The sequence below is a fragment of the Martes martes genome (genome assembly GCF_963455335.1).
Source record: "Martes martes genome assembly, chromosome: 7".
In the NCBI taxonomy this organism is placed as follows: domain Eukaryota; kingdom Metazoa; phylum Chordata; class Mammalia; order Carnivora; family Mustelidae; genus Martes; species Martes martes.
This window is the reverse complement of record NC_137894.1, coordinates 113,216,843-113,230,285: the sequence shown is the minus strand read 5'-3', so window position 1 is coordinate 113,230,285 and position 13,443 is coordinate 113,216,843.

The following is a 13,443-nucleotide window of genomic DNA, read 5'->3' as shown; positions in this document are numbered from 1 at the left end:
TACGCTTTAAATGGGTGAGTTTCACGGTATGTGAATTTTATCTCAATAAAATCTTTACATTTTTTTTAAGATTTTATTTTTAAGTAATCTTTCCACCCACCATGGGGCCCGAACTTACAATCCTAAGACTGACAGTTGCACACTCCACTGACTGAGCCGGCCAGGGATGCCTCAATAAAGATATTTAAAAAGAAAAACAGGGTGCCTGGGTGGATCAGTCAGTGAAACTTCCGACTCCTGATTTTGGCTCAGGCCATGATCTCAAGGTTGTGAGATCAAGCCCCATGTTGGGCTCCACACTCAGCTCGGAGTCTGCGTGGGAGTCTCTCTCTCTCTCTCTGCCCTTCTCCCAGCTTGAGCACATGCTCTTATCCTCTAAAATAAATAAATAAAATCTTTAAAAAAAAAAGGGAAAGAAAGAAAGAAAAAGAAAAACAAGATGGGGAGTATGCTCATGTGGTTTCCCGTGGGTCCTTCCTCTTTGTGCTTCTGGTTTCGTACTGAAATTGGGTGAGCTTCACCTACCTTAACCCTGCCCATGGGCCACTGCCCTCAAATGGTGCACACTTGCCTCTGGCCTTCCGGCTTGGAAACCCAGCACTGGCCTACGGCCCCCTGGAACTGACTCGGAGCTAATTCCAGGGCAGGACTGACTAGCTCCACACAGCTCCCTTCCTCCACCCCCTAACATGGCTCACAGCCAGAGTGCAGCCGAGGGTTTTCTCACAATGGAAGTTAGAAAGGACATATTCAGGGCCTATGCGTTCTGTTAACCAACCATAAGTTTATCCTTAGTCACAGTGTGACATTAAGAAGGCATGTTTTTCCTTCCTGGCTTTGCCAGCATTAGTTGTGAGACTTTTTTATTTTTTGAAAGTTTTTTTTTTTTTTTTAAATAAGTAATCTCTATACCCAATGTGGGACTTGAACCTACAACCCTGAGATCAAGACTCCCACACTTCACCGACTGAACCAGCCAGGCGCCCCAGTTGTGTGACTCTAAAGTGCTACTTCTGTAAGTCTCAGTTTGTCTCTTTGGACCACTACGGCCAGGGCAATGCCCATGACAGCTCCTAAGGCCATGATGGCGAGAGGCATGGTGCTGGGCTGATGAGCTTTGATAAATCAGTTCACCTGGAAAATCACAACTTGCCTCACAGTGGGCGAGGGTGGAAGGACATTGAGAACATGAACATGATGCCTACCACAGGACCCCATATTTCATTTATAGATGGGAAAATGGGGGCCCAAGTTTGTACATTCAGTTTGTGGCAAATCTAAGACCAGATATTAGTGGTGTTGCCTAGAGTTGGCTGCTTTTGAATCAATAATGGAATAGAGGCCTTAATGGGTAATAAAACCCCATCACCCCATCACTAGGGAGCTTCAAGCCGAGCGAGGCTAGATGGCATTCTGGCTATAAAAGGAGTGAACACACTGATCTCCAAGAGAGGACGGAAAGCTCTGTTACAGACATTGCATGAGAACAGCGTGGAGACGAGACAGCTAATCCCAGGGTGGGATGGTGGAGATGGGGCCCTGCACGAGGAACAGGTTCATCCTGTCTACTTTCTTGGATTTGCAGCTTCCTGAGAGAGGCTCTGTCTCCCCTCCGCCTCCCCCTCCTCCCTGCCCAATTCCCAGGCCGAGGGGAACAAGCCAGGGCTGGTAATTGTGTTAGCTCAGTTTCCTCCCTAACCCTGCCCTCCTCATAATCTGATTTCCAAGGGACGAGGGAAAGCAGGGCCCAGGCTCAGGAAGAAATGTGTTCCCTCGTGTCCACTGGGCCTGCTAATTTGATAGGACTATTTGCTGAGCTTCCACAGAACCCCCATTAGGAACAAATTTCATCTGGTTTCCACAGCCCTCACCCTGAAGAGCTCTCTGGGTCTCAGCTCAGGAGGAAATTCAGCTTCCAATTCAATTTTTGCATAAGGAAATGAAGTCTCTGTTATAATAACAGCAACCAGAGATTGAGCACCTACTGTGAGTCAGCCCCAGCTTTGTATTTGATGACTCCCTAGGTGGGCTGTCATCCCCCCACCCCGTGAGTTCACAGGTGCTGCAAGCTAGGTCCTTTGGCTGATGATTCCTTTTGTCATGGGATCCTCCCTCCAAATGAATGGATTTGCCCTCGCGTCTGGGGTCTTTGGCCAGCCCCAGTGGGATCCTCAGAGTAGCTGTGTTTCTGGGCCAGGATGGCTGCTCACACGTGAAGCAGGCTCTCAGCCAGTCCCCTCTCCTATCCAAGGCTTCCTGGTGTCTGAGAGGAGCCAACAGCCTCTCAGAACGCCTATCGGAGCTCACCTTCACCATGACAAACGCGGAGGGCTGCGAGCCCCATTCTGAAGCTCAGCCCGCCAGGCGTCCTGGCCAAGTGTGCATGAGCATGGAAAGAAAGACACCGGCTGCTGGAGAGAAGCAGCTTTGCAACCTGTTAGCCATGGGACCTTGGAGAAATTTCCTAAACTCTAAGCTGGGTCTTCCTCATCTGGGAAGTGGCAATAGTAGAGTAGAGCAGTTGTGAGAATTATGGGAAAAAGGAATGTGCAGCATAGTCTCCAGTTTCACTGTGTGGGACGAGAACTATGAATCACCCCCGCTCAAGTATGTTCCCAGAGCCTGAACCACCTGTGTGCTCCGGCATCCAGCCCTCCACTTTGACTTCCTCCCCAGGAATCCCCGGGGACGCACAGGGTTCGGGGGAAGGGAGGGGGCTTGCCAGATTGCTCATAACATGGAAACTGGGGTCTCTTGCTTGTTTTTTGAGGGCCCCTGTCCCCAAGGAGATCATGACACAGACAGATGACAAATAAGGGAATAAATATATAAAGTCCCACCTTGTGACACAAGCTGTGTTCCAGTAGACATCAGGGAGGCTCCTGGGTCCCCAGCTAGGATGCCGGTGTCCTTGCCACCCAGGGAAGTGACAAGTGACTTTCCTTGCCCCATGCTACCCAGACAATAGGCTCTTGCTCCCTTAGCTGTCAGCCGGCTACTAGCATCAATCTGGTTGCACAGAAGTATGGCAGGCATTACCCCCAGCCCAAAGAAGCCTCTTCCCGCAGGCTGTTACTGAGGGGCACACCTGGGCTCAAACCCCAGCTTCTGCTCCCATCACTGGTGTGTGTGCAGATTCCGGGCAGCCTTGGGAGACACTAACTCCCCTCTCAGAGAGCTCCATACCTGGCTCTCCCCAGCTTGTTTTCCTGTCTTTTTCAAATTTATTCAAATGTCACCTCTCCCTGACCCACCTGATCTAAATCAGGCAGCCCCAAGCATGATCCCCACTCCACTCTCCTCCCTGTCCTGCCTGCCCATCTCCTTAGCCAAAACTAACAAGCGACTTTAGCAAGGTCATAGGATACAAAGTCAATATTAAAAAATTGTATTTCTAGGATTCATTTGAGTTAACTTTTGCATATGATGTGGGGTAATGGGTGAAGTTAGCTGTTTTCATATGGATATAAAGTTGTTCAAGCACCGTTTGTTGAAAATGTTATTGTTTCTCCAGTAAATAACCTGTGCTTTTGTAAGAACGTTGGCTGACTGTAGATGTTTTGGTCTATTTCTGAGCTCTATAATATTGTGTTCATCTGTATGTCTACCATTATATTAATACCACAGTCTTGATTATGTAGCTTTGCATGAAGTTATTTTTAAAAAGATTTTATTTAGGGGCACCTGGGTGTCTCAGTGGGTTAAGCCACTGCCTTCGGCTCGGGTCATGGTCTCAGGGTCCTGGGATTGAGCCCCGCATCGGCCTCTCTGCTCAATGGGGAGCCTGCTTCCCCCTCTGTCCCTGCCTGTCTCTCTGCCTACTTGTGATTTCTGTCAAATAAATAAACAAAAAATAAAAAAAATAAAAAAAAAGATTTTATTTATTTGAGAGAGAAAAAGAAAGCATAAACACACAAGTGAGGGGAGTGGTAGAGGAAGAAGGAGAAGCAGACTCCCCACTGAGCAGGGAACCGGACCCTGAGATCATGACGTGAGCCAAAAGCAGATGCTTAACCGACTGAGCCACCCAGGCGCCCTTGTAATAAGTCTTAAAATCAGATATCATAAGTCCTCTAAATTTCTTCTTTCTTAACATTGTTTTGAATATTCTACATACTTTTTGTTTCCACATACATTTTAGAGTCAGCCTCTCAATTTCTCCGAACAAACAAAGCCAACTGGCATTTTTATTGGAATTGTTTTGAACCAATAGCTTAGTTTGAGGAGAAATGGTATCTTTTTTTTTTTTTAAGATTTTATTTATTTATTTGACAGACAGAGATCGCAAGTAGGCAGAGAGGCAGGCAGAGACAGAGAGGGAAGCAGGCTCCCCGCTGAGCAGAGAGGCTGATGCGGGGGGGGCTCGATCCCAGGACCCTGAGACCATGACCCGAGCCGAAGGCAGAGGCTTTAACCCACTGAGCTACCCAGGGGCCCCGAGATTTGATATCTTAACAATATTGAGTCTATCAATATTGAGTCTATCAATCCATAAACATGGTGTATCTGTCCCTTTAATTGGGTGTTCATAAAATTTTCAAGGTAAGGGATACTTGGATGGCTCAGCCAAGACAGTTGAGCATCTGACTCTTGGTTTCAGCTCAGGTTGTGATCTCATGGGTCATGGGGTCACACCCCTGGTTGAGCCGGGCATCCTGGGCTCCACTCTCAGCAGGGTGTCTACTTAAAGATTCTCTCCCTCCCTCCACTCGCGCGCGCGCTCTCTCTCTCAAATAAATAAATCTTCAAAAAAATTAAAAAATAAAAATTTTCAGCTAACATAATACCTAATGCTGAAAGACTGAATGCTTTTCTCCAAAGATTGGGTAAAGGGTAAAGGGCAAAAATGTCTGATTCACCACTTCTTTTCCATATTGTACTGGAGGTACTGGGGCTCAATCTCACAGCCATGAGATCATGACCATGAGACTATGACCTGAGCCGAAACCAAAAGTCAGGCGCTTAACTGACTGAGCCACCCAGGCACCCCTAGCTAAAGGGTTTTGTTTTTGTTTTGTTTTAAAGATTTTATTTATTTGTCCGAGAGAGCGAGCACAAGCAGTGGGGAGAGGCAGGGAGAGAGGGAAGGAGGCTCCCCAGTGAGCAAGGAGAAAGGGACTTGATTCCAGGATCCTGGGATCATGACCTGAGCTGAAGGCAGACACTTAACCGACTGAGCCACTTGGGCCTCCCAAAGTTTTTAAAAGATGTTCTTTTCAAGGGACCTGGGTGGCCCAGTTGGTTAAACATCTGACCCTTATTCTCAGCTCAGGTCTTAATCTCAGGGTTGTGAGTTCAAGCCCTGTGTTGGGCTCCACACTGTGGCACCTACCCAAAGGAAGGAAAAAGAAAAAAAGACGTCCTTATCAAGTTAGGAAAATTCCCTTCTATTACTTGTTTACTGAATGGCTTTTGAATTTTGTCAAAATTTTTATGAGTCTAATCAGATGATTGTTCAGGCTTTTAAAAAAATTGTTCTAGTATGGGGAATTACATTGATTAATTTTTTAATGGTAAACAAACATTTTATTCCTGGGATAAACCTGATTTGGATATGCCTCATTTCCCTTTCTATCTACTGTTAGATTTGATTTGCTAAAATTTTGTTAAGGGTCTATGTACTTTAGAGATTCATTTCTTCTTAATCTTCTAATCAAATCTTTTGTTTGACTTGGATATCAGGGTAGTGTTGGCCTTGAGATATGAACTGGGAAGTGGCCCTTTTTCTTCCATTGTCTGAAGGAGTTTGTGTAGAATTGATCTTATTTCTTCCTTAAATGTTAGGTAGGATTTGCTATTAAAGCCATCTGGACCTGGAGTTTTCTTTGTGGGAAGATGTTTTTTTTTAATCAATTTACTTTAAAATAATTTTTATATTGTGATAAATTCCATGTAACATAAAATTCACCATTTTAACTATCTTAAAGTATATAATTTGGTGGGATTTCCTACATTCACAACATTGTGCAACCATCACCATTATCTAATTCCAGAACTTTTTTATTTTCCTAAAAAGAAACCTCATACCTCCCGATTTCCTCTTTCCCCCATTCTCTGTTTAACCACTTCTACTTTCTGTTTATATGTATTAGCCTATTCTGAATACTTTATAGAAATGAAATAATATAATACACGGCTTTTTGTGTCTGGTTTCTTTCACGTTGCATAATATTTTCAAGATCCATCCATGGGTACCATGTATCAGTACTTCATTTTTATTGCTGGATGATATTCCATTGCATGGATATACCACATCTTGTTTATCCATTTATCAGGATGGACACTTGAGTTGTTTCCCGTTTTTGGTTATTACAAATAGTGCCTCTATGAACACTCATGTACAAGTTCATGGGAACATGTATTTTCAATTCTCTTGGGTAGGAGTGAAATTAGTAGTTCATATGTAACTCTGTCTAACTTCTTGAGGTACTGCTAGACTGTTTTTCAAAATGGCTGGGCCATTTTATACTCCTGATAGCAATATATGAGGTGTCCAAATTCTCCATGTCCTTGTCAACACTTATTATTTTCCATTTTCTTATTATAGTCATACTGGTGCATGTGAAGGTGTATCTCATTGTGGTTTGGAGTTGCATTTCCTTAATGATTAATGACTTAGCCATATTTATATCTTCTTTAGAGAAATGTCTATTCAAATCCTTTGTCCATTTTTAAATTGGGTTGTTTGTCTTTTTTATTATTGAGTTGTTTTTTATGTATTCTAGATATTAGACCTTTATCAGATACATGATTTGTAAATATCACATTCTGTGGGTTGTGATTCCACATTTTTGATAGTGTCCTTTGAAGCATAATAATTTAATTTTTTCCCTTTGGTTGCTTGTGGTTTTAGTATCATAATTAAGAAACTACTAAATAGGGGTGCCTGGGTGGCTTAGTTGGTTGAGCCTCTGGCTCTTGATTTCAGCTCAGCTCATGATCTCAGGGGCATGGGATCAAGCCCTGTGTCAGGCTCCTTGCTCAGCAGGGAGTCTGCTTGGGCTTCTCAATCTCCCTCCACCCCTCCTCCTGCTTGCTCTCTCTTTCTCTCAAAATAAATAAATCTTAAAAAAAAAAAAAAAAACAGAAAAAGAAACTACTACATAATCTAAGGTCACAAGCATTTATATCTAAGAGTTTTATTGTTTTACCTATTACATTTAAATCTTTGGTCTAGTTTGAGTTAAGTTTTTAATACAGGGTGACATAGGAATTCAACTTCATTATTTTGAATGTGAATATCCAGTTATCTCAGCACCATTTGTTATAAAGACTATTTCTCCCCCATTGAGTGGTTTTGACAACTTTATAGAAAATGAACTGATCATAGAGGTATAAGTTTATTTTTGGATGGTCAGTTCTATTCCATCGATAGACATGTCTATCCTTTGTCCATACCACATTGCTTTAATTATGATAGTTTTGTAGTGAGTTCTGGAATCATGAAATGTTTGTCTTCCAACTTTGTTCTTTCTTTTTCTTTTCTTTTCTTTTTTTTTTTTTTTAAGATTTATTTATTTGACAGAGAGAGACACAAGCGGGAACACAAGCAGGGGAAGTGGGAGAGGGAGAAGCAGGCTTCCCGCCAAGCAGGGAGCTCCGATGCAGGCCTGGATCCCAGGACCCTGAGATCATGACCTGAGCTGAATGCAGATGCTTAATGACTGAGCCACCCAGGTTCCCCTCTTTTTTTTTCTTTTTAAGACTTATTTATTTGAGGGGGGGGAGGGGCGTGGGGACAGGTAGAGGGGAAGCAGATTCCCCATTGAGCCACCCAGGCAGCCCCTGTTCTTCCTTTTCAAAATCATTTGGTTATTTCAGTTCCTTGCATTTCCATATGAATTTTAGGATCTGTTTGTTCATTTCTGCAAAAGGGGCCAATAGAATTTTGACAAGGGTTGTACTGAATCTGTAGATCAATTTGAGGAGTATTGCTAGCTTAACAATATTAACTCTTTCAATCAATGAACATGGAGTAGCTTTCAATTTTATTTAGGTCTTGTTTAATTTTTTTCAACATTGTTTTGTGTGTGTGTGTGTGTGTGTTTAAGATTTTATTTATTTATTTGACAGAGAGAGACACAGCAAGAGAGGGAACACAAGCAAAGAAAGTGGGAAAGGGAGAAGCTTCCCAGAGCAGGGAGCCAGATGCGGGGCTGGATCCCAGGACCCTGGGATCATGAACTGAGCTGAAGGCAGATGCTTAATGACTGACACTGGGTACCCCAGTTTTGTGGTTTTCAATATGTAAGTCTTGCACTTCAGCAGGAATGACTAATTGATTGATTTATGAGTTTTTTAAAAAGATTTTATTTATTTATTTGACAGAGAGAGAGTACAAGCAGGGGGAGTGGCAGGCAGAGGGAGAAGCAGGCTCCCTGCCAAGCAAGGAGCATGATCTGGGGCTCGATTCCGGGATCCTGGGTTCATGACCTGAGCCGAAGACAAATGCTTAACCAACTGACCACCCAGGCACCCCTCCTATAGAAATAATTTATGTCTCCTTTCTTTTTTCTTGATCAGGCTATCTAGATGTTTAAGAATTTTATTCATCTTTTCAAAGATCCAGCTTTTGATTTCATCAATTTTCTCTATTGTTTGTTTCATTAATCTGTTTTTTCATTTTCTATTTCATTAATCTCCATATTATCATTGTTTCCTTCTTTTGGGCTAATTTAATTTGCTCTTCTTTTTCTAGTTTCTTAAGGTGCAAACTTAGTTTATTGATTTGAGATCCTTTAATTTTTTTAATATAAACATTTGATGCTATGAGAATTTGTAACTTTTTTTCAGTTTTATTGAGATATAATTGACATATCCAAATCTTTTTTTTTTTAAGTAAGCTCTATACCCAACGTGGATCTCGATCTCATGACTCTGAGATCAAGAGTCACATGTACTACTGAGTCAGCCAGGCTCCCCACTATGAGTTTTATTTTAAGCATTGCATTAACTGTATCCCACAAATTCTGATATGTTATATTTTCACTCAATTCACAATATGTCCTAATATCCCTTGGATTTTTTGTGGTTTGGGGTTTTTTTGACTCTAGGTTTCTTTAGAAGTGTTCTTTAAATTTCCAAATATTTGAAAAATTAACCGGAAATCTTTCTCATTGGTATTTAGTTGAAGTCTCTTGTGGTCAGAGAATATACTCTGAGTCACTTCAATCACTTTACATTTATTTGACTGTTTTATGGCCCAGAATATGTCTGTTTTGTTGACTGTTTCTCATGTGCACTATAAAGGAACTTAAGTAATGCTGTTCTTAAGTGTATATTATAAATATCAATTGGATCAAGTTGTTCTATATTCTTATTTTTTATTTATTCTATTACTGAGAAAAGTATTGAAATCTCTAACTATAATTATGGATTTTCCAATTTTTCCCTCATATCTTTTGATATGTTGTAAAGCTCTATTATTAGGTTTATATACATTTAGGATTATTACGTCTTCTTAATGAATTGGTCCTTTATCATTTGAAAGGTCCCTCTTTATCCCTGGTAATATTTGTTATTCTGAAGTGTACTCTGTCTGATATTAAAATAATTGCTTCAGGGCATCTGGTTGCCTCAGTCAGTAGAGCATGCAACTCTTGATCTTGGAGGGTCATGAGTTCAAGCCCCATGCTGGGTGTAGAGCTTACTTTTTAAAAAATGCTTCAGTGTTCATTCTTTTTTAAGTTTTATTTATTTATTTATTTGAGAGGGAGAGAGGGCGTGGGGAGAGGCAGCAGGAGAGAGAGAGAATCTTAAGCAGGCTCCATGCCCAGCACAGAGCTCGATGTGGGGCTCAGTCTCTCTACCCTGAGATCATGACCTGAGCCAAAATCAACAGTCAGATGCTTAACTGCCTGAGCCACTAAGGAACCCTGTTTTATTTTAATTTAACAGCTTTATTGAGATATAATTGACATGTAATATATTGTACATATTTAGAATGTATATAAATGGTTATAAATTTTGATATATGTATATACCCATGAAACCATCTTTACAATCTGGCTGTCTTTTGATTAGTGTTTGTATGTTATGTCTTTTCCTATTGTTTCACTTTTAAAGTATCTATATCTTTAAATTTAAAGTGGACTTCTAGGGTACCTGGCTGGCTCAGTTAGAAGAGCACACAACTTTTGATCTCAGGGTTGTAAGTTTGAGCCCCACATTGGGTGTAGAGATTACTAAAAAAAAATAAATAAATAAACTGAAAGAAAAAATAAAGTGGATTTCCTTTTCTTTTTCAATAGATTGGCAATCTCTGCCTTTTAAGTGGAATATTTAGACTATTTTACTTAATGTAAATATCAATACACTTGGGGTTAAATGTATCATCTTACTATATGTCTTCTACTTCTCTTTTTCTTTTTTCTTTTGTGAAGTAGCTTCTATGCCCAGCTTGGAGCCCAATGTAGGGCTTGAACTCAAGACACCAAGACTAAGACCTGAGCTGAGATCAACAGTCAGACACTTAACCTACTGAGCCACCCAGATGCCCTTTCTTTTTATATTTTTTAAAAGATTTTATTTTTAGTTAATCTCTACCCCAGTGTGGAGGTCAAATTTATAACCCTGAGATCAAGATTTTCATGCTCTACTGACTGAACGAGCCAAGCACCCCTGTTTTTTACTTTTCTTTGTTCATTTTCCTGCTTTCTTTCTGATTGAGTATTTTTATGAATCAATAGTATCTCCACTATTATTTCCATAACTCTATGTTTTTGCTTCATTTTGGGAATTCTCACAGCTCTTAGCTTATCCACATGGTAGAAGTAAAAAAAAAAAAATCCAATAAGTTGATTACAGTGTATAAGTGAGTGCTTGCCAAGGTGTTGATGACTGATGATGTGTTGATGTTGACCTGTCCAGATGACATATTTTCATTTGAGTCATAGTTTCACCCCTTCCTGAAGCGATCAGTAGGGAAAGTTTTCTGATCCAATAAGCCAAGTTCTTTGGGCTTATTTGACAAGTACATAGCCACTTAACCATGGGTTATGAGAGGTGACAGGACCTTCCTCTCCTGGTTGTCATGAAGATTAAATGAGATAATGCATTAATCCCACGTACAGTGATTGAGCACACACTAGAGAGCAGTCTCTGCTCTTGATAACTAAGGTACATCAAAGAACAAAGCAGACAAAAATCTCCATCTTCATAGAGCTTATATGATAATAAAGGAGGACTTAGAATAAACACACAATCTATGGTGTGTTTCATGATACCCTGCGCTACATTAAAAATAAAAATAAATAAAAATAAAATAAAATAAAATAAAAATAAAGCAAGATTTTGAATGTTGGGAGGTTTAATTTCAACCAGAGTGGAAGGCCTCACTGAGAAGATGATGCTTTGGTAAAAATGAAGGAGGTGAGGGAGTGAGTCACACAGGTCTCCAGAGTAGGAGGGTTCCAGCCAGAGGGAACAGCAAGTGTGAAGACCCTGGGGCAGGAGTACTGCCGGTGTTTGGGGAGTAAGGAGGCCCATATGGTTGTTGTTGGGTGAGGGAGGCATAGTGGGAAATGAGGTCGGATTATTCAGGGTCTTGCAGTCTGTAGGAAGGGTTTTGGCCTTTGCTCTGAGTGAGAGGAAGCCACTAGAGCATTTTGTGCAAAGGAATGACATGATCTGCTTGACGGCTTAGCAGAATCCCCTGTGTGGGCTGCTGCATGGGAAATAAGCAAAGGGGGCAAGGTCTGAAATAGGCAGACCAGCTGGGAGACTGTGGCAGTCATCCCAGCCAGAGGAGCGTATCAAGTACAAGAGCGAAGTGAACGGCCCAGCAGGTGCCTAAGGCAGGGACTCAGTCAGATTTGGGTTGGTTTCCAGGAGCAGAAACACATTCACTCTGTCACAAGTTAAAACAGTCAGGTCCAGGGGCATCTGGTTGGTTCATTCAGTGGAGTTTGCAACTCTTGGTCTTCCGGCTCTGAGTTCAAGTCCCAGGTTAGGTGTGGAGATTACTTAAATATAAAAAAATCTTTTTAAAAAATGGGGGTGCCTGGGTGGCTCAGACAGTTAAGCATTGGGCTTTGGATTTCAGCTCAGGTTGTGATCTCAGGGTCTCGAGATCAAGCCCCGACTCAGGATCTGCACTCAGCATGGAGCCTGTTTCAGATTATCTCCCTCGGGGTGCCTGGGTGGTTTAGTTGGTTGAGGGCCTGATTCTTGGTTTCAGTTCAGATCGTAAGTGATCTCGGGGTTGTGGGATCGAGCTCCCCACTCAGCAGAGTCTGCTTCCCCTTTCTGTCTCCTTCTGCCTCTCCCCCTGCTCAGGCATGCTCTATCTGTCAAATAAATAAATCTTAAAAAAAAAAAAAAGATTCTCTCCCTCTACCCCTCCCACCCCCCCAACCCCCACTTGTGAGCAAGGATTCTCTCTCTCTCTGAAAAAAAAAAAAAAAAAAAAAGGAGAAGTGGGAAAAGGGAGGGTCAAGTCCAGAGGGTGGTTAATAGGACAGAAGGGAATCTGGACTTGGGAACCAGCTAATGAGTTGGTGAACTGCATCCCCCACCAACGGTCTCCATGGTCAGTTGTCTCTCACCTTTATTTATTAAATAAATAAAATATTAAAAAAAATCAAACTCTTTCTTTGCTTGATCAGGACGGGGCTAAAGAGGAGCTGTCCTTCTCTCATGTCGAAGGATGTCCCCTCCCCTTTCAACTGGCCTGACTTCCCATTATTGATTAGACTAAAGCAGCTCCTGACAGGCGCAAGTCTCAGCCTCTCACAAAGTCCTCTTTCCAGTTCTATTATTTTCGATTTTTTTTTTTTTTTTGACAGACAGAGATCACAAGTAGGCAGAGAGGCAGGCAGAGAGAGAGGAGGAAGCATGCTCCCCACTGAGCAGAGAGCCCGATGCGGGGCTCGATCTCAGGGCCCTGGGACCATGACCTGAGCCGAAAGCAGAGGCTTTAACCCACTGAGCCACCCAGGCGCCCCTCCAGTTCTATTATTAATAATGATAATAATGTTTTCCATTTATGTCCATGTTTCATAGTTTTTAAAGCTGGAAAATAACATATTCTAGGAGGGCAGAAAGCATTATGGTTAAGATGTGGGTTCTGGAACCCAACGTTTGGAGTTGGAATCCTAGTTCCACTACTTCTTAGCTCTGTGACCTTGGGAAAAGTATGTGACCTCATTTATAAAAGCCATTTCATGTGTGTGCTTGAATTGTTAGTCCATGCAAAGTATAAAACTCAGAAGGCACAGGGGCGCCTGGGTGGCTCAGTGGGTTAAAGCCTCTGCCTTCAGCTCAGGTCATGATCTCAGGGTCCTGGGATGGAGCCCCGCATTGGGTTCTCTGCTCAGCGGGGAACCTGCTTCCCCCTCTCTCTCTGCCTGCTTCTCTGCCTACTTGTGATCTCTCTCTGTCTGTCAAATAAATAAATAAAATATTAAAAAAAATCAAACTCAGAAGGCACAAAAGGATATACAG